Source organism: Vigna umbellata, chromosome 10, assembly GCF_029865625.1.
Source record: "Vigna umbellata cultivar VRB3 chromosome 10, Vumbellata_1.0, whole genome shotgun sequence".
NCBI classification, from domain to species: domain Eukaryota; kingdom Viridiplantae; phylum Streptophyta; class Magnoliopsida; order Fabales; family Fabaceae; genus Vigna; species Vigna umbellata.
This window is the reverse complement of record NC_142174.1, coordinates 8,743,387-8,762,318: the sequence shown is the minus strand read 5'-3', so window position 1 is coordinate 8,762,318 and position 18,932 is coordinate 8,743,387.

Sequence of the window (18,932 nt, the reverse complement as noted above, 5' to 3'; positions counted from 1 at the left end):
TGAGTTGCACAGTGAAAGAGGAACTCCAATTCAGCAGAAAGGGGTTCTACAATTGCAATCAAATGATGCCTTGCTTGGTCAAAATAAGATCATAACTCAACAGTTGGAGAATTTAACAAAGACACTTGCACAATTGCCAAAGGAGCTAAAGGGAGTTGCACAGGTTCAACAACAACAGATGTGTGAACTATGTGGTGGTGACCATATCAATGGTCAATACGCTTTTCCAGTAGAGGCTTTAGAAGATGTAAATTTCATGGTGATGGACAAATTTATGAACACCAAATTATGATGTCACAAACTTGTTTTCAATCGGCAAGTATGACCGAATCGTTCAAGTAATAAAACTTGGTAAGACCAAGTATCGTTCTTCCCAAAGGACTCACGACCTAGTTTAGTTATGTGATTTCTTAATTAACTAAGACTTACAAACGAATTAATTGGGGTTTGAAATGCAAAACAGAAAATAAACATGTATGCATGAATTGTGATCAATGGCAAGAAGCAAAAGATAAACACTTTCAATGAAATTTATGTATGGATATGTTGTTGAGGTTCAATTTCATCTTATCCACTCTCATATATTATAGGAATTCAACGATCAAATCACCATTGTTAATGCCACTCTCTAATGTACCTTTCCAGAAGGCTTCTCCCTAATCACGAGTTCATACAATTCCTAGCATTCCTAATTATTAGTTCATAAGTTCAGGAGCTTAACGACAACCAAAATAAAATTGGGAGAAATTCCCCGGATCTAGATTTCCCCGTACGTTCCCGTATCAACAAAACCAATAATCATGCATCGAATGAGTTAAACCATGCAAGCATTAAACAAAGAGGAAAAACCCTAACTAATGATGAAAGAAAGCATAGATCTTAAATAAAAGATGTAAAAACAGATTCCATATATGAGAGTTTCACAAGACTACATTGATTCCCCAACAAACATAAAGAGGTTAGTTCACCATATTCATGGTGAACCTAGATGAATTACAATGAAAGAATGAAAGAATAAACCCTAAAAAGGTGAAGCGGAAGCCTCAGCATCCAAGATCCTCCTTCAAAGGGGTGGTAGAGAGAGTGTTTGCCTCGTTCCAGCCAGAGATACCAAACCCTAAGACATCTAGGTCTTTAAATAGTACATAAAAGGCTTAATTACCTACTTAGTCCCCATGTTCGGAGGTAATTTGCTGTTTAGTACCCGGTTTTAAAAATGTAGGCATTTGATACCTATGTTTTGAAATTTGTATCAATTGAATCCTACCCACTTAACGCCGTTATAAATCTAACGTTTTTCTGACATCAACTTTGAATTGTGGACGAGCGGTTGTGGACGATCGTCTAAACAGAGGAGGACGCTCGTCCAACACTGGAGGACGCTCGTCCAAACAGAGGAGGACGCTCGTCCAACAGTGGAGGACGCTCGTCCAACAGTGGAGGACGCTCGTCCAAACAGAGGAGGACGCTCGTCCAACAGTGGAGGACGCTCGTCCAACAGTGGAGGACGCTCGTCCAAACAGAGGAGGACGCTCGTCCAAACAGAGGAGGACGCTCATCCAACAGTGGAGGACGCTCGTCCAACAGTGGAGGACGCTCGTCCAAACAGAGGAGGACGCTCGTCCAACAGAAGAGGACGCTCGTCCAACGATGCTCGGACGCTCGCCCACTACCGCTCGTCCACAATTCAAAGTTGATGTCAGAAAAACGTTAGATTTATAACGGCGTTAAGTGGGTAGGATTCAATTGATACAAATTTCAAAACATAGGTATCAAATGCCTACATTTTTTAAACCGGGTACTAAACAGCAAATTACCTCCGAACATGGGGACTAAGTAGGTAATTAAGCCTACATAAAAATAATAGAAAACGGGTCCAAGCCCAAACAGATCATAAAAATCGCAGAAAACTGGCCCAAAACTCGTATGGTTGACTTTTTCCGTATTCTGGTTGACTGGTTGACTTTTTGGTTGACTGGTTGACTTTTCTGGTTGACTGGTTGACTTTTCTGGTTTCTGGTTGACTTTTCTGATTCCATCTCTCTCCTTCTTCACTTCTTTCACTAAATTCACCTTAAAACCTGCACAAAAACACTGAAATCAAGCATAAACCTGTCCAGCTCTCTTATTTCTGAAAATATGGATAAAAGCATGATTTCAAGCTAGTTTCTAAGTGTAAAGGTTGCTTTTTGTGTCAATTTTAAGCATGAAAATAACAGTTTTTCAACTGTTATCACAACCCCAAACTTAGAACTTTGCTTGTCCTCAAGCAAACAAGATGTAACTCAATCTTCAACCAATTCATATGATGGTTCACTCATTCAAAAATCCTCTTTTTCAAGATAAGTAACAACTTCACTCAAACTTATGACCAAGAGTTCAATCAAGATGTGCACATGCTTTAGTATTCACAAAGTCATTTAAATTCCAACAAATGCTATTTTTCATGAATGATCAATCAATTAAGCATGGATGTTCACGTGCTTATGGAATATTTCCTCACTAGGTAAAGTGTTTCACTCAACACACAAGTGTATAAGAGGTAAAGTGTTTCACTCATTCACTCCACTATCACAATGTTACATGAATCAACTTTGCCTTTCATTTTACCACAATCAAAAACATTCACAAGCATGCATCATCACAAGGACTTTTCAATGGCTTATAATGTGGCTGGGCTAACAAGAAAATTGGTTTTTCTGGATCACAAAATCCTTGAGTTAAGATAATCATAACAACACAATTATTCTTATTTTTCCCAACTTGCCTTTGCATTTGCATTGAGCTTTGCTTCTTTTTCTTTTCTTTTCTTTTTCTTTTTTTCTTTGCATATTCTTACTTTTTAGCTCTTAGCTCAATGCTTTTCCTTTTTCATGTTTTTCCAACAACCCCAAACTTGAACATTTATCAATACCACACAAGATCTTCTACTTAACTCAAGGTAAAGATTTTCAATCAAGGGTTTTCAGTGTATGTTCAAGGCTAAGGGTTCAAAGGATAGAACACAAAGTGTTCTCTTTTAGTGGGCTAACTTTATGAATTTGGCCAATAAAAAGGGTTCCAACAAATGGCCTTGATCACATGATGCAAAACAAGCAATTGATTCAATCATAGAAAACCTGGGCAAAATCATTCATGCTTTCAAAGTAATAACATTCAAACATAACAACTCTGGAGCTCAAAACCTCACATATAAGCTCATTCACATTTGACATACACATCCTGCTTAATCTCACAACCACAATCATAATATCCTGTATTTGTTCACAAAGCTTGTGAATCACCTGTATAAGCATTTTATGTGCACATCTATCTCAACATCAATCAATCACTAATCATCATCAAGCATTACTTATCACACAATCACAGTTAATAGCAAACCATCATAACAAACCATGTTTCCAATAGAGTACAAACCCTAATCTAAAACAAAAAATAAATAAGTTTAGAAAACTTAAACCAACAAAAGCATAAGTCCTGCTCTAGTTATGATAGCATTCATCAGTAAATGCTATCTCAACTCCTCATCAATCTAAGCTGTCCTCTGTATCTTCCTCTTCCTCCTCATCTGCATCATCTTCAAATGCATCATCCTCATCAGCTTCATCTTCTTCCATATCTCTAGCTGAAGCTTCAGCTGCTCCAGCTCCTCCTCCATGCACTGGCTCCTCTGGCCAAGCTACCACATTATGGAATTCATCCATAGTCCACATGTGGGCTGGAGGTGTATCATACATCCCCACAATCATCTCAGCAGTGGCCACCTGCCCTCTGTGAATGGACTGCAACTGAGCCCCTATAAGAGACATATACATGTCCCTCATCTGAAATGACTCTGCTTCATGTGTCTCAGCAGATGTCTGGCTCTGTGCTGGTCCTCTCTCTCTACGAGCTCGGCGTGGTGGAACTGGCTGAGCTGCATCATCACCTCCACAGTACTGTCTATAGTAGGCCTCATCAATAGCTTTTCTTGACTTTTTGGTTGACTGGTTGACTTTTCTGGTTGACTGGTTGACTTTTCTGGTTTCTAGTTGACTTTTCTGATTCCATCTCTCTCCTTCTTCACTTCTTTCACTAAATTCACCTTAAAACCTGCACAAAAACACTAAAATCAAGCATAAACCTGTCCAGCTCTCTTATTTCTGAAAATATGGATAAAAGCATGATTTCAAGCTAGTTTCTAAGTGTAAAGGTTGCTTTTTGTGTCAATTTTAAGCATGAAAATAACAGTTTTTCAACTGTTATCACATGGTCAATCAATTCCCATACCACCAAGGTAACTACAACCAAGGGTGGAAACCTCATCCTAGCATAGGTCATGGTCAAAATGGACAAGCTGGACAATCAGGGCAATTCAATAGGCCACAACAGCAACCATCATTATGGCAACAAGTGTCTACACTCAATGAAAGATCAACAAAGTTGGAAGAGACTCTTCAACAATTTGTGCAGGTGACTATTTCCAACCACAAGAGCACTGAAGCGGCTATTAGAAACTTGAAGATGCAAGTTGGCCAAATAGCTAAGAAGTTGGAAGATATGCCTGATAAGAGTTTTGGGGCTAATACTGTGGTTAACCCTAAGGAAGAGTGTAAAGTTTTAGTGAGTGTGGATGTTGAAAGAGTTTAGTTAGAGAGAAAAGAAGAGAGAAAAGGAGAGGATGAGAGAAAAGAAAAAGAAGAAAAGAGATGAGAGAAAATTTTTGAAAAATGTAAAAAAATTCTTTCTTATCCAAAAGGTTGTGAGAGAATAGAGAACGAGAGAAAATTTGCGCATTTTAAAGATATCTTCAATCAATTGGAGGTTGATCTACTTTTGAATGAAGCATTGCAACAATTTCTAGCTTATGCGAAGCATATGATGCCAGTCTCCACAAAGGAAAGATATATAGATGATGAGATTAATGAGTGTAAAGCTGCTAAGAAGAAGCTACATCCTCCAAAAGTGAAAGATCCAGTAAGTTTTACGATTCCTTGCGTCTGAAGAAGATAAGGAAAGCCCTACTTGATTTAGGGTCAAGTGTTAATTTGATGCCTTTATCTCTATTTGAGCGAATTGGTGATCTTGAAGTCAAGCCAACAAAGATGACTTTGCTAATGGCGAATGGATCTTCAAAGAAGCCTTATGATGTAATGGAAGACGTTATGGTTTGTGTGGGCAAACTAAAATTCTTGGTGGACTTTGTGGTGATGGAGATGGAGGAGAATTTGACTCCAATTATTCTTGGAAGACCGTTTATGAAAACGGCCAAGGTCATCTGATGGCATACTGCCTCATGAAATTACCTCATTTTTCTCTTGTATTTTGTTACATTTTATTGAACATGCATTCCATTTCTCTTGGAGCACGGGTTACTATAAATACCTGTCTCCACCATTGTATGACTCACTTTTGAGCATAATGAATTGTGATTTCTGTAGAGAACATCCAGACACAATTCTCTCTTGAAAGTCAAGCTAGAGAGTCTAAAGTGAACCGCCTCTAGCCACCTTCCAAGCACATTCATCATTCTCTCATTTCTCCACTTCATCCATTGTGCTTCTCTCTCATCCTCCACACTGACTTCTCACTGCCACATCTCGTGCATACGTCAGCTCCTCGTTACATCAGCTTCTCACGCAAGCCACGTCTTCATTCCTTGCATCAACACTTCTCATCCACGCGTTCTCCCACTCTGCATCCTCATTTTACACTTCGTTGATCATTCAACCACTTCTTTTTCTTTCTCGAGCAAGAGAGGCATCTCACTCGCTCTCGAGAGCTCCACTGTCTCCAACCACAGATCCGTACTCCATATGCGTCTTCGAAGGTATTTTCTCTTCTTTCATCACACTACTACATCTTCCTCTAGGGTTTCCACTCCCTTTCACCATTTTCCTCCGATTAAACATCTTAATTCCTTCGATCTTTACTTTTCACCGATCATGCAAGCCTTTGAACCATTTAATAAGTTCGTTCTAAGTTTCCTCACCGTTATAGAGTCTCGTCGCGTCCGGTTAGGGTTTTGCACCGTCCAAAACCATCTTCATCCTCCATACCTTCAACATACACTGATTAAACCCTAGATCCTAGGTTTTCCATGTGTTCGATCTCAGTTTCCTCTTCAATCTCGAGTTTCCTTTTCCATTCTACTGCGTCTTCACTCGTGGGAGAAGCTTCGAGGATCTAGATCGCACTTCTACTGCCTCAGTCGGTCCAAACTCCTCAGGCTCTTCCATCATTTGGTATCCAGAGCTCAGGTTCAAGCACGCGTCAACAGATAAGTTGTTCTCTCTGTTTCAATTTTTTTTTTCTTTCTCCTTTGATCCGGGTTTGTCTTTTTGGTTTGTTCTTGTTTGTGATTCATTTTTTTCTGATTCACGTAATGTTCATTCAGTCTTCTGTTGAATCTCTTTCGGTGTTGTCTTGGTGATTCATCTTGTTTTTCTCGGTTTGATTTTGATTATGAGTTTTTATGCCGTTTCATTCCATTTCTGAGTTGTTCATCATTTTGTTCGTCATTGAATCAATTCAATATTTTTGTTCTGGTTTGATATTGAATTAGTTTATGTTTCATGCATTTCCATTTAGTGAAATTTGTTTTCGTGTGTTTAGGTTTCCAAATTCCGATAAGGTTGCTTGATTTGTGCTTGTTGTGCTTTGAGTCTTATCTCATTTTAATTCGGTTCATTTTGTTTGATTGAGTCTTTTGATTTCTAAATCATTTTTGTTGTGTCTACGTCATGTTAAGTTGCTTTTTCTGTCCAAAAATTTCATGTAATTCTGATATGGAATTGTAATGGTCTACTTGTATGTTCACATTGCATTCCAAATGAGCTATGACAATATCAATTGAGAGCTCAAATGCATTCACTGACTAGTAGAACCAATCTGCCATTTTTGTTGTGAAATTTTTTTTGATTTAATTTGTTTCTTTGAAGCTCAACATCTGAATCTGCTTTGGTTTTAAATCCTAATCTATTGTGCAAAGTTGAGCTGGTAGCAAGTGCAAACCATAAGAGCAATGACATGCTAGGCATGAGCTTGGTTGCAATTGTGCAAATTCCAATAAAAACAGTTTTAGCAGTTGACTGATCTGCAATGCTTTATTTGAGTCTAGTTATTTTTTGTTCGAAATCTGGTTTAGCACATAGATCATTGCTAAACATCTCTCATTGTTGATTTAGTCAAAGGTCTTTGATTCATTGAGTCAAAATTTGAGTGGTAGAGTTGCTTAATTTGAGTAATTTGGGGCTGAGTAGGTCAAATTTTGAGATAGTGTGTTTCTGCATCCAGTTGCTTTACAAACAAGTTTGCTTTAGTTATTTGAAACTGGTGATGTAAAGAAACCACGAGTTATAGCTGCCCTAAGCATTTTCACTCTTTAAACCACCAAATTTTTTACCATTGTTTTCTTTAACAAGTTGTTGTTTCTATGTTCTGAATTTTGGAATTGGTGCATTGGAAATTGAGTTGTCATTGCAGCAAAAGCTTGGTCATTCTTTTTACATGTAAAATAATACAAAAGAAACATTTATATAGTTCTAAAAAGCTGAAAGACCAGTGCAATTGACTTTTATGAAAGTTGATGCATTAGAAAAACTGCCTTTTCTCTTAGGCATTTTATGGGACAGTTTCAACCAATTCTGAACTGAGTTTGAATTTGGTGCAAATGCAACTTGTTTGGGTTTTTATTGCTTTTAACATCTGATTTAGTTCTGTTCTTAGGATTCTGTTTGTGTGCTAGCCTTTCTAAATTGCCTTTTTCTTGCTTGTCTTGATTGACCTTCTTGGTTGTGTCATCAATACATGTAAAATTTGTTCAGCTGCTCTTAACTTGAGCTTTAATTGCTTTATTGATCTGATCTAGAGTTGTCTTAAACAATAGGTCTGCTGTGTGTTTATCTCTCGACAAGTGAAACCGAATCGTAGCAAGTAATAATCTTGGTAAGACCAAGTATCGTTTCCCAAGAGACTCAAGGCCTAGAAACTTATGTGATTAATTGATTAATTAAGACTTGAGAACAAAGTGTTATAAGTTTCAAATGCAAAAAGACTGAAAAGTAAATATGTATGGATATGATGATCAATGGCAAGAAGAAACAAAAGCGTGAATTGAAATATATGGATGAATATGTTGTTGGGGTTTATCAAGTTCATCTTTTCCACTCTATTGTATTTAGGAATTCATCATTCTTTTCATTAATGTTAATGCCACTTTCTAAATTACTTTAAACCCGATTCCTCGACGAAGAAAGCCTAATCATAATCACTAGTTTACAATCTCTTGTCTCCCTAACAATTAATCATGCATTATAGTGAACAGAAGCTTAAAGGCAACCAACCATCATACTCCTATCTCTAGGTTGGTAATATACTATTGGGAGAGATTCCCCAGATCTAGACTTCCCCATATGTTCCCGTATCGAAAAAACCAATAATCATGACATCGAATGAGTTAAACTATGCATGCTTTGAGCAAAGAGGAAAAACCCTAACTATTAATGAAAGAAAGCATGTATCATATAAATGATCTTAAAGAACAAATTCCATACCAGAGAATTTCTAAAGATTTACATTGATTCCCCAACAACAAAATAAGTTTAGTTCACCATATTCATGGTGAAACTAGATGAAATACAATGGAATAATGAAAGATAGAACCCTAGAAGGTTGAGAAATGAGCCTTAGCATCCAAAATCCTTCTCTAAGTGGTGAAAGAGAGTGTTTTTGCTTCGTCCCAGCCAAAGATACAAACCTTAGAACGTCCTAAAGCTTATATACTAATCTAAAAAATACAAAAAAATAGGCCCAAGCCCAGAAAAGTGCCGCTCAGCGGTAGTATCACAAGTCACTTCTTCCCCTCAGCGGCTTTTCTCCCCTCAGCGGTGCCAACAGTTCTTGCGAGTGTTGCTCAACGGTAATTGGCGTTGAGCGCTACTTCTGTTTTCTCCTCTTTTGCACTTTTCTTGTCCTTTTCTAATTCCATCTCTATCCCTTTTCACTTCTTTCATCAATTTCATCTAAAAACCTGTAAAAACAAGGGAATCAAGCATAAAACCTATCCAACTCTATTATTTCCAATAATTCAACAAAATCACGAGTTTAAGCTAATTTCTAAGTCATAAAGGTTGTAATTGAAGTCAATTTTAAGTATAAAAATAACAATTTTTCAACTATTATCACTATGTTGTCCTTGTTTGTGGTTGTCCTGTTTTGTCTCTAATTTCTGATTTTGACCTTAGCCTAGCCTATTCTTGATTGAGAAGTTGTTACGCTTTGGTTTCCGAAATTTGAAAGAAGGTTTGTGTGCTTGGTAGCATCTTAGGTTGTGGTCTGAAAGACTCTCCAGCATTGTACTACCAAGGGAAAATTTCCCTTCCAAACCTTTCATTTTTAGTGCTTTAAGCTTCCAGACAAAAACCTGAGTTTGTGAGCTTTGTGTGGTTACATCTAAAGCCAAATATCCTTGTTGAGAGCGTGTTCTTCCTTCAGTTCTGAATCTGAATTGTGCTCACCAATTAGATTTATGCAGTTTTTGTTTTGATTGCCATTTATAGGTGGTGTTGTGTAAAGAGTGAATTACAAAAAGCTGCCACAGTTAAGAAGTTGAACAAGGAGTCTCATGAAACTTGAACTGAATGGGCTTTGGGAGTGCAGACCAGAACCTTCACTGATACAGTTGTAGAACTTCAATAGAGTCTAGCTTAAGCAACCAGAGGCATAAACACTTCATGTAGGAGTGTTGAACTAAAGGGAGTCTTTAACCTTAAATTGCTTCTGTTTTGGTTGAATTATTTTTGTTATAGCTTGTTATTGCTTAGCATTATTTGAAGTGTTGATCTGGTATGATAGTTTTTGTAGACTAGGATTAGCCATTCTAAATCGGAATTGTTTTTGCATTGCATTGGATTGGTCAGGTTTTGGTTAGTCTGGTTGGTTGTTTAATCAGATTGGTTTCAGCCTTGAATCATATCTATTTGCATCTAGTTAAATGTACATTTCCATGTGTATTTTACGGGATTTTGATGTAACTTTGTGTGTGCATAGCTGAAATGATTGAGTTTTTAGTTTGAGCAGAAGATTTTTGAAGAAATAGTAGCAAAACCACTTCACTTGGGAGTTGTGAAATTAAGGGAGTTTGCTTAAACTGTTTTATTTGTTATAACTTGCAATTGTTAAGATTGGGTGGACTGCTGATTTGATTGGAATTCAGTTTGTGCAGGAGTTTAATTGAGCAGTAGCAGAATCTCGGTGGCAAGCTTGGGAAACTTGGAAAGCTTGTGTAGCCAAGAGAAAGGGAAAAATCTTTTATATTGTGTAAATTTAATCCTCTTGATGTCTGTGTGGAAACGATGCACTAATCCAAATTGCGATTTGTGATTGTAGGATGGGACATGCAAGGAGATTCAAAACAATTGATTCCAGAAGCAACAAAGTTGAAGCAAGACTAAGATGTCAAGAAGCCAAATTGGGCATGTGATTTTCCTGCAGGATGAACAGGACCGTAGCATAGGATTGTTTGCTTTTGTAATTGTTTTCTTCAATTTATTTTCAATAGGCTTGCGTTAGCCTACTGTTAGCTTTATCTTATTTTGTAAAAAGGCCTTTTACAAAGTCCAAGTTCTTTGGAAGAGTCCTTGGTGCTCTTTCAAACTCTTGACAACTTTACTTGCTTTATTTTAGCATAACTAGATATGCGAGTGTGTCTTGTTAGCCACAGCTACAAGCCTCACCATAGGAGTAGAATTTTTTATTGATTGTTTGATTATGTGTTCAGGTTCACGTTTAGGGGTGATTTACGCTAAAAGGGATTAAACTCTAAGCCTTGTCACATGAGAGTCCGAAAATTGGGAGTCTAGTTTTGATTGTTTGTGTTTGTTTGTGGGTTGTGTCCCTTGATTTTAAAGGTGATTTTAGTTTAAAGGATAACTAGTAGTAAACTAAGACATTTTTGGCAAGGCAAGACTTGGTACTTAAGCAGTCTTATGATGAACAAATTTTCAATACCCAAAAACGGAGTCAAAAACTTGTTAACCCTCGAAATGGTGATAGTAGAGTGAATGAGTGATTACCTCTTATACACTTGTGTGTTTGAATGAAACACTTTATCTAGTGAGGAAAGATTCCATGAGCACATGAACATCCATGCTTAGTTGATTGATCATTCATGAAAAGGAGCATTTGTTGGATATTAGCTGATTATGTGAACACTAGAGCATGTGCATCTCTTGATTGAAGTTTTTGTCATGAGCTTAATTGAGTACTTACTTATCTTGGAAAGAGGATTTTTGAATGGAGTGAACCATTGTATTGATTGGTAGAAGATTGAGTTACATCTTGTTTGCTTGAGGACAAACAAAGTTCTAAGTTTGAGGTTGTGATAACAGTTGAAAAACTGTTAATTTCATGCTTAAAATTAATACTAAAATAAACCTTTAACAGTTAGAAACTAGCTTAGAATCATGTTTTTGTTCATATTTTCATAAATAAGAGAGTTGGATAGGTTTATGCTTGATTTTAGTGTTTTATGCAAGTTTTAAGGTGAATTTGATGAAAGAAGTGAAGAAGGATAGAGATGGAATCAGAAAAGAACTCAAAAAGTACAAGAGAAGAGAAGCTGCAAGTATCGGTCAGGGCCACTTTACCACTGAGCGGCACTCAAGAACACCCGTTGGCTCCGCTGAGGGGTGAAAGTGCAGCTGAGGGGAGAATTGACTGCACACTGGTACCACTGAGCGGTGGTATTTTTGGCTTAGGCCCACTTTTCTGTAATATTTCGAATAATATATAAGCTTTAGGACTTGCTAGGGTTTGTATCTTTGGCTGGAGACGAAGTAAACACACACCTTTCCACCCCTTGGAGGAAGATCTTGGATGCTAATGCTACCTACTAATCTTTCTAGGGTTCTATCTTTCACTATCTCATTGTATTTCATCTAGTTTCACCTGAATATGGTGAACTAAACTCTTCTTGTTGTTGGGGAATCAATGTAATCTTGTGAAACTCTCATATATGGAATTTTGTGTTTAAACATCATATCTTTGATACATGCTTTCTTTCATCATTAGTTAGGGTTTTTCCTCTTTGCTCAAAGCAAGCATTGTTTAACTCATATCATGTCATGATTATTGATTTTAGTGATATGGACACATACGGTAAAATCTAGATCCGCGGAATTTCTCCCAAAAGTAATATCGCCTAGACATAGGGATATGAGGGTTGGTGTCCTTTAAGCTTCTGTGCTTCAGAATTAATTATTAGGTATGCTAGGAATTGAATGAACTCCTAATTAAGGATAGGCTTTCTTCGCCGAGACATCGGGTTTAGGGTAATTTATAGAGCGACATTAACATTGATGAAAAGAATGATGAATTCCTAAAATATGAGAGTGGATAAGATGAAATTGATTTCCCCAACAACATACTCATCCATATAAATTCGTTCTGTGTTTGTGTTCCTCTTTACCATTGATCAAACTCATGCATACATGTTTACTTATAAAAGATCTTGAAGAACAAATTCAATACATGAGAGTTTCAAAAGGATTACATTGACTCCCCAACAACAATAAAATTTTAGTTCTCCATCGTCATGGAAGAATTAGATGAACAATGAAATGAAAGAATGGAAGAGATAGAAAAACCCGAGAAAGAGAACAGGAGAGTCGTCACCATCTCCAATTCTACCCCCAAGGGGTGAAAAATGTGTTTTTGCTTCGTTCCAACCAAAAATACTAACCCTCGGAAGACTAAAGCCTTATATAGACTTTTAAATATTATAGAAAAGTGAGCCCAAGCTCATAAAAATGTCATTCAGCGGCAAGTGTGGCACTTTAGTTTTACCCCTCAGCTGCTGTTTTTACCCTCAGCGGTGATTTCAGCACCTGAAAAGTGGCGCTCAACGGTAATTACCGCTCAGCGCAACTCGGCGCAATTTTTTTCTGCACTCTGGTTGACTTTTCTGCATTCTGGTTGACTGGTTGACTTTTCTGGTTTCTGGTTGACTTTTCTGCATTCCAACTAGTCGATACTTTAACTCTTCTTTCAAATCATTCAATTAGCCTACAAAATCAAGGGAATCTAGAACAAAACCATTAAATTCACCTTCAACTCTCTTATTCACAAAACTAAAGCAAAAACATGAGTTAAGGCAAGTTTCTAAGTCAAAAAGAGTTGATTGATTATCAAAATTTAGTATAAAAATAACGGTTTTTCAATCGTTATCACAACCCCAAACTTAGAATTTTGCTTGTCCTCAAGCAAACAAGATGTAACTCAATCTTTCACCAATCCATACAATGGTTCACCACATTCAATAATCTTTCTTTCAAGACAAGTAAGTACTCAATTTAGCTCATCACAAAGACCTAACCTCAATCAAGATGTGCACATGCTTTAGTGTTCCCGCAATCACATAATATCCAACAAATGCTCTTTTCATGAATGATCAATCAACTAAGCATATATGTTCTTATGTGTTCATGGAATTTATCCTCACTAGATAAAGTGTTTCACTCAAACACACAAGTGTATAGGAGGTATTCACTCATTCACTTTACTATCACAATGTCACATGAATCAACTTTGCCTTTCATTTAACCACAATCAAAAACACTTACAAGCAAGCATCATCACAAGGACTTTTCTATGGCTTATAATGTGGCTGGGCTAACAAGAAAATTGGTTTTTCTGGATCACAAAACCCTTGAGTTAAGAGAATCATCTAAACACAACCATTCTCACTTATTCCCAACTTTGTTTACTTGAGCTTTTCTTTTTCTTCTTTTCTTTCCTTTTTCTTTTTCTTTTCACATTCTTAACTTTTATCTCAATGCTGTTCATTTTCCCTTTCTAAACTTCCCAACAACCCCAAACTTGAACATTTATCAATACCACAAGATATTTTCAACTCAACTCAAGGTAAAGCTTTTCAAAGAGGGTTTTCAAATCATGTTCAAGGCTAAGGGTTCAAAGGATAGAACACATAGTGCTCTCTTTTAGTGGGCTAAATTCATGCATTTGCCTAACAAAAGGGTTACCAACTAATGGCCTTGCTCATATGATGCAAACAACCAAGTGATTGAATCATAGAAAACCTGGGCAAAGTCATTCATGCTTTCAAAGTAATAGTATTCAATCTCAAAAACTCTGGAGCTCAAAACCTCACATATAAGCTCATTCACATTCCACATACACATCCTGCTTAGCATCATAATCACAATCACAACATCATGCATTTGTTCACATTACTCGTGAACCACCTGTATAAGCATATAATGTGCACAATCTCAACATCAATCAAGATCCAAACATCATCAAGCAATACTCATCATGTAATAATTCATAAGCAAACCATCATAACAGATAAAGTTCAAATTGAGTACATCAAACCCTATTCTAAAAACATAAGCAAAGAAGTTCAACAAAACAAAAGATAAGAAAAATTCTGCTCTAGTGTTGATATCATCCATCAGTAGATGTTATCTCAACTCCTCATCAACTCATGCTATCATCAGAGTCTTTCTCCTCTCCTTCTTCAGCATCTTCAAAATTATCATCCTCATCCTCTTCCTCCATAGCTGGAGCTTCAACTGCTCCAGCTCTACTGGGTTGTGCCTGCTCCTCTCGCCATTGAGGAAGTGTTGCACATGCTTACAGGAAAGGAACTTGCTGGAATAGGGTTGATCTCGTTCCTTCTCCTTCCTTTTGAATACTATAGTCTTGAATCTCTTGCCCGATGAGGAGGCCATCCCTACATCAAACACCATTCATAAAACCACAAGAAACATCATTAAGCATTAGTGAACCATAAACGACACCCTAAAACCATTCCTAATCACCGGTGAGAGCAATAAAAAACCCCTCAGTGCTACCTGCGCAGCAAAACCAGCAAGCAAAATAATGAAGAACGATCTAGGAATGTAAAGAAATCAGCCCCAAATAGCAATGCTCTCACCAAACCCCAAACTTGAATTGAAACTTGATGCCAAATGAATGGAAGAGAGGTTTTATAAGTGGCGATGAAGGGAAAGTTGTACAGAACTCTTAGAAAATAGTTTAAGAGTGTGTGGGAGGAAAGAAATATGAAAATAAAACCAAAACCGCACCCTAGGGTATAAAAATACCTTAATGGGCTTGGGTCTTGATAACAGTTGAAAAACTGTTATTTTCATGCTTAAAATTGATATAAAAAGCAAACTTTAACACTCAGAAACTAGCTTGGAATCATGCTTTTGTTCATATTTTTGGAAATAAGAGAGTTGAACAGGTTTATGCTTGATTTCAGTGTTTTATGCATGTTTTAAGGTGAATTTGGTGAAAGAAGTGAAGAAGGATAGAGATGGAATCAGAAAAAAACTCAAAAAGTACAAAAGAAGAGAAGCCGCAAGTACCGCTCAGCGCCAGTTTACCGTTGAGCGACACTCAGGAACACCTGTTGGCTCCGCTGATGGGTGAAAGTGAAGCTGAGGGGAGAATTGACTACTCGCTGGTACCACTAAGCGGCACTTTACCGCTGAGCGGTGGTCTTTTAGGCTTAGGCCCACTTTTCTATAATATTTCAAATAGTGTATAAGCTTTAGGACGTCCTAGGGTTGGTATCTTTGGCTAGGAGGAAGCAGAAACACACTTTTCACCCCTTGGGGGTAGATTGGGAGATGGTGACGGCTCTCCTCTTCTCTTTCTAGGGTTTTTCTATCTCTTTCATTATTATTCATCTAGTTCCACCATGAATATGCTGAACTAAACTTTGTATTGTTGTTGGGGAATCAATGTAATCTTTTGAAGCTCTCATATATGGAATTTGTGTTTAAACATCTTATTTGAGATATATAATTTCTTTCATCATTAGTTAAGGTTTTCTTCTTTGCTCAAAGCATGCATTGTTTAACTCATTCGATGTCATGATTATTGATTTTGTTGATATGGGAACATACGGGGAAATCTAGATTCGGGGAAATTCTCCCAATAGCATATTGCCTAGACATAGGGATATGAGGGTTGGTTGCCTTTAAGCTTTTGTGCTTCAGAATTAATTATTAGGGATGCTAGGAATTGTATGAACTGATAATTAAGGATAGGCCTTCTTGCAAGGTGATTTAGAGAGTGGCATTAACATTGATGAAAAGAATGATGAATTCCTAAAGTATATGAGAGTGGATAAGATGAAATTGATTACCCCAACAACATACTCATCCATGTAATTCGTTCAAGTATTTGTGTTCCTGTTTTCCATTGATCAAAACTCATGCATACATGTTTACTTATTGTCTTTTGCATTTGAAACCTCAAGAATTTGTTCACAAGTCTTAAATAATCAAGAAATCATATAACTAAGTAGGCCGTGAGTCCTTTGGGAGAACGATACTTGGTCTTATCGAGTTTATTACTTGATACGATTCGGTCACACTTTCCGAGGGTTAAACAAGTTTTTGGAGCCGTTTTTCGGTGTTCATAAATTTTTCATCAGGTCCCGCTAAGGGCAACCCTTAAAGCCATATCTGTAGTGATACCGCTCAGCGGAAATTTCTGTTGAGCGGGACTTGCATGACATGCTCTCCTTCTTCCTAGCTTGCCCTAGGTGCCTTATACTCATGTCTCTCACTCACTTCATGCATTTAAGTTCTCAAATCACTCATACATTAAATCCCTAACATGCAACTAAAGCAGAATCAAAACAAACAAACAAAATATAGTAAATCAACCAGGTTGCTGATAACAGTTGAAAAACTGTTAGTTTCATGTTTAAAATTGATACCAAAAACATCCTTTAACACTCAGACACTAGCTTGGAATCATGCTTTTTGTTAAATTTTTGGAAATAAGAGAGCTGGACAGGTTTATTCTTGATTTCAGTCCTTTATGCAGGTTTTAAAGTGAATTTGGTGAAACAAGTGAAGAAGGATAGAGATGCAATCAGAAAAGAACTCAAAAAGTGCAAAAGAAGAGAAGTCGCAAGTATTGCTCAGCACCAGTTTACCGTTGAGCGGCACTCAGGAACACCCGTTGGCTCCGCTGAGGGGTGAAAGTGCAGCTAAGGGGAGAAATGACTACGCGCTGGTACCGTTGAGCGGTGGACTTTTGGGCTTAGGCCCACTTTTCTATAATATTTCAAATAGTATATAAACTTTAGGACATCTTAGGGTTTGTATCTTTGGTTGGGAGGAAGCAGAAACACACTTTTCACCCCTTGGGGGTAGATTGGGAGATGGTGACGACTCTCCTCTTCTCTTTCTAGTGTTCTATCTTTCATTATTGTTCATCTAGTTTCACCTTGAATATGGTGAACTAAACTTTGTATTGTTGTTGGGGAATTGATGGACAAATTTATGAACACCAAATTATGATGTCACAAACTTGTTTTCAATCGGCAAGTATGACCGAATCGTTCAAGTAATAAAACTTGGTAAGACCAAGTATCGTTCTTCCCAAAGGACTCACGGCCTAGTTTAGTTATGTGGTTTCTTGATTAACTAAGACTTACAAACGAAATATTCGGGGTTTAAAATGCAAGACAGAAAATAAACATGTATGCATGAATTTTGATCAATGGCAAAAATCAAAGTATAAACACTTTCAATGAAATATAGATATGAATATGTTGTTGGGGTTCAATTTCATCTTATCCACTCTCATATATTTTAAGGAATTCAACAGTCAAATCATCATTGTTAATGCCACTCTCTAATGTACCTTTCCAGAAGGCTTCTCCCTAATCACGAGTTCATACAATTCCTAGCATTCCTAATGATCAGTTCATAAGTACAGGAGCTTAACGACAACCAATATAAAATTGGGAGAAATTCCCCGGATCTAGACTTCCCCGTACGTGCCCGTATCGACAAAACCAATTATCATGCATCGAATGAGTTAAACAATGCAAGCATTAAGCAAAGAGGAAAAACCCTAACTAATGATGAAAGAAAGCATAAGTCTTAATTAAAAGATGTAAAAACAGATTCCATATATGAGAGTTTCACAAGACTACATTGATTCCCCAACAAACATACAGAGTTTAGTTCACCATATTCATGGTGAACCTAAATGAATTACAATGAAAGAATGAAAGAATAAACCCTAAAAAGGTGAAGAGGAAGCCTCCGCATCCAAGATCCTCCTTCAAAGGGGTGGAAGAGAAAGTGTTTTTTTCGTTCCAGCCAGAGATACCTAACCCTAGGAAACCCTAAAGCTTATGTATCATTCGTAAATTACAAAAAGTCAAGTCCAAGCCCATTAAAGTGCCGCTCAGCGGTAAAATACCGCTCAGCGGTGAGTGCGTGACTTGTTTTCTCCCCTCAGCGACCATTTTGCCCCTCAGCGGACCTTACGTGACTTCCAGAGTGCCGCTCAGCGGTAAACTACCGCTCAGCGGTGAGTGCGTGACTTGTTTTCTCCCCTCAGCGGCCATTTTGCCCCTCAGCGGACCTCCCGCAAGCTCCTGAGTGCCGCTCAGCGGTAAACTGCCGCTGAGCGGTGACTTCGGCTTCTCCTTTTGCACTTTTTATTGTCTTTTCTGATTTCATCTCTCTCCTTCTTCACTTCTTTCACCAAATTCACCTTAAAACCTGCACAAAAACACTGAAATCAAGCATAAACCTGTCCAGCTCTCTTATTTCCAAAAATATAAAGAAAAACATGATTTCAAGCTAGTTTCTAAGTGTGAAGGTTGCTTTTAGTGTCAATTTTAATCATAAAAATAACAGTTTTTCAACTGTTATCACAACCCCAAACTTAAAACTTTGCTTGTCCTCAAGCAAATAAGATGTAACTCAATCTTCAACCAATTCATATGATGGTTCACTCATTCAAAAATCCTCTTTTTCAAGATAAGTAACAACTTCACTCAAACTTATGACCAAAAGTTCAATCAAGATGTGCACATGCTTTAGTGTTCACAAAGTCATTTAAATTCCAACAAATGCTATTTTCATGAATGATCAATCAATTAAGCA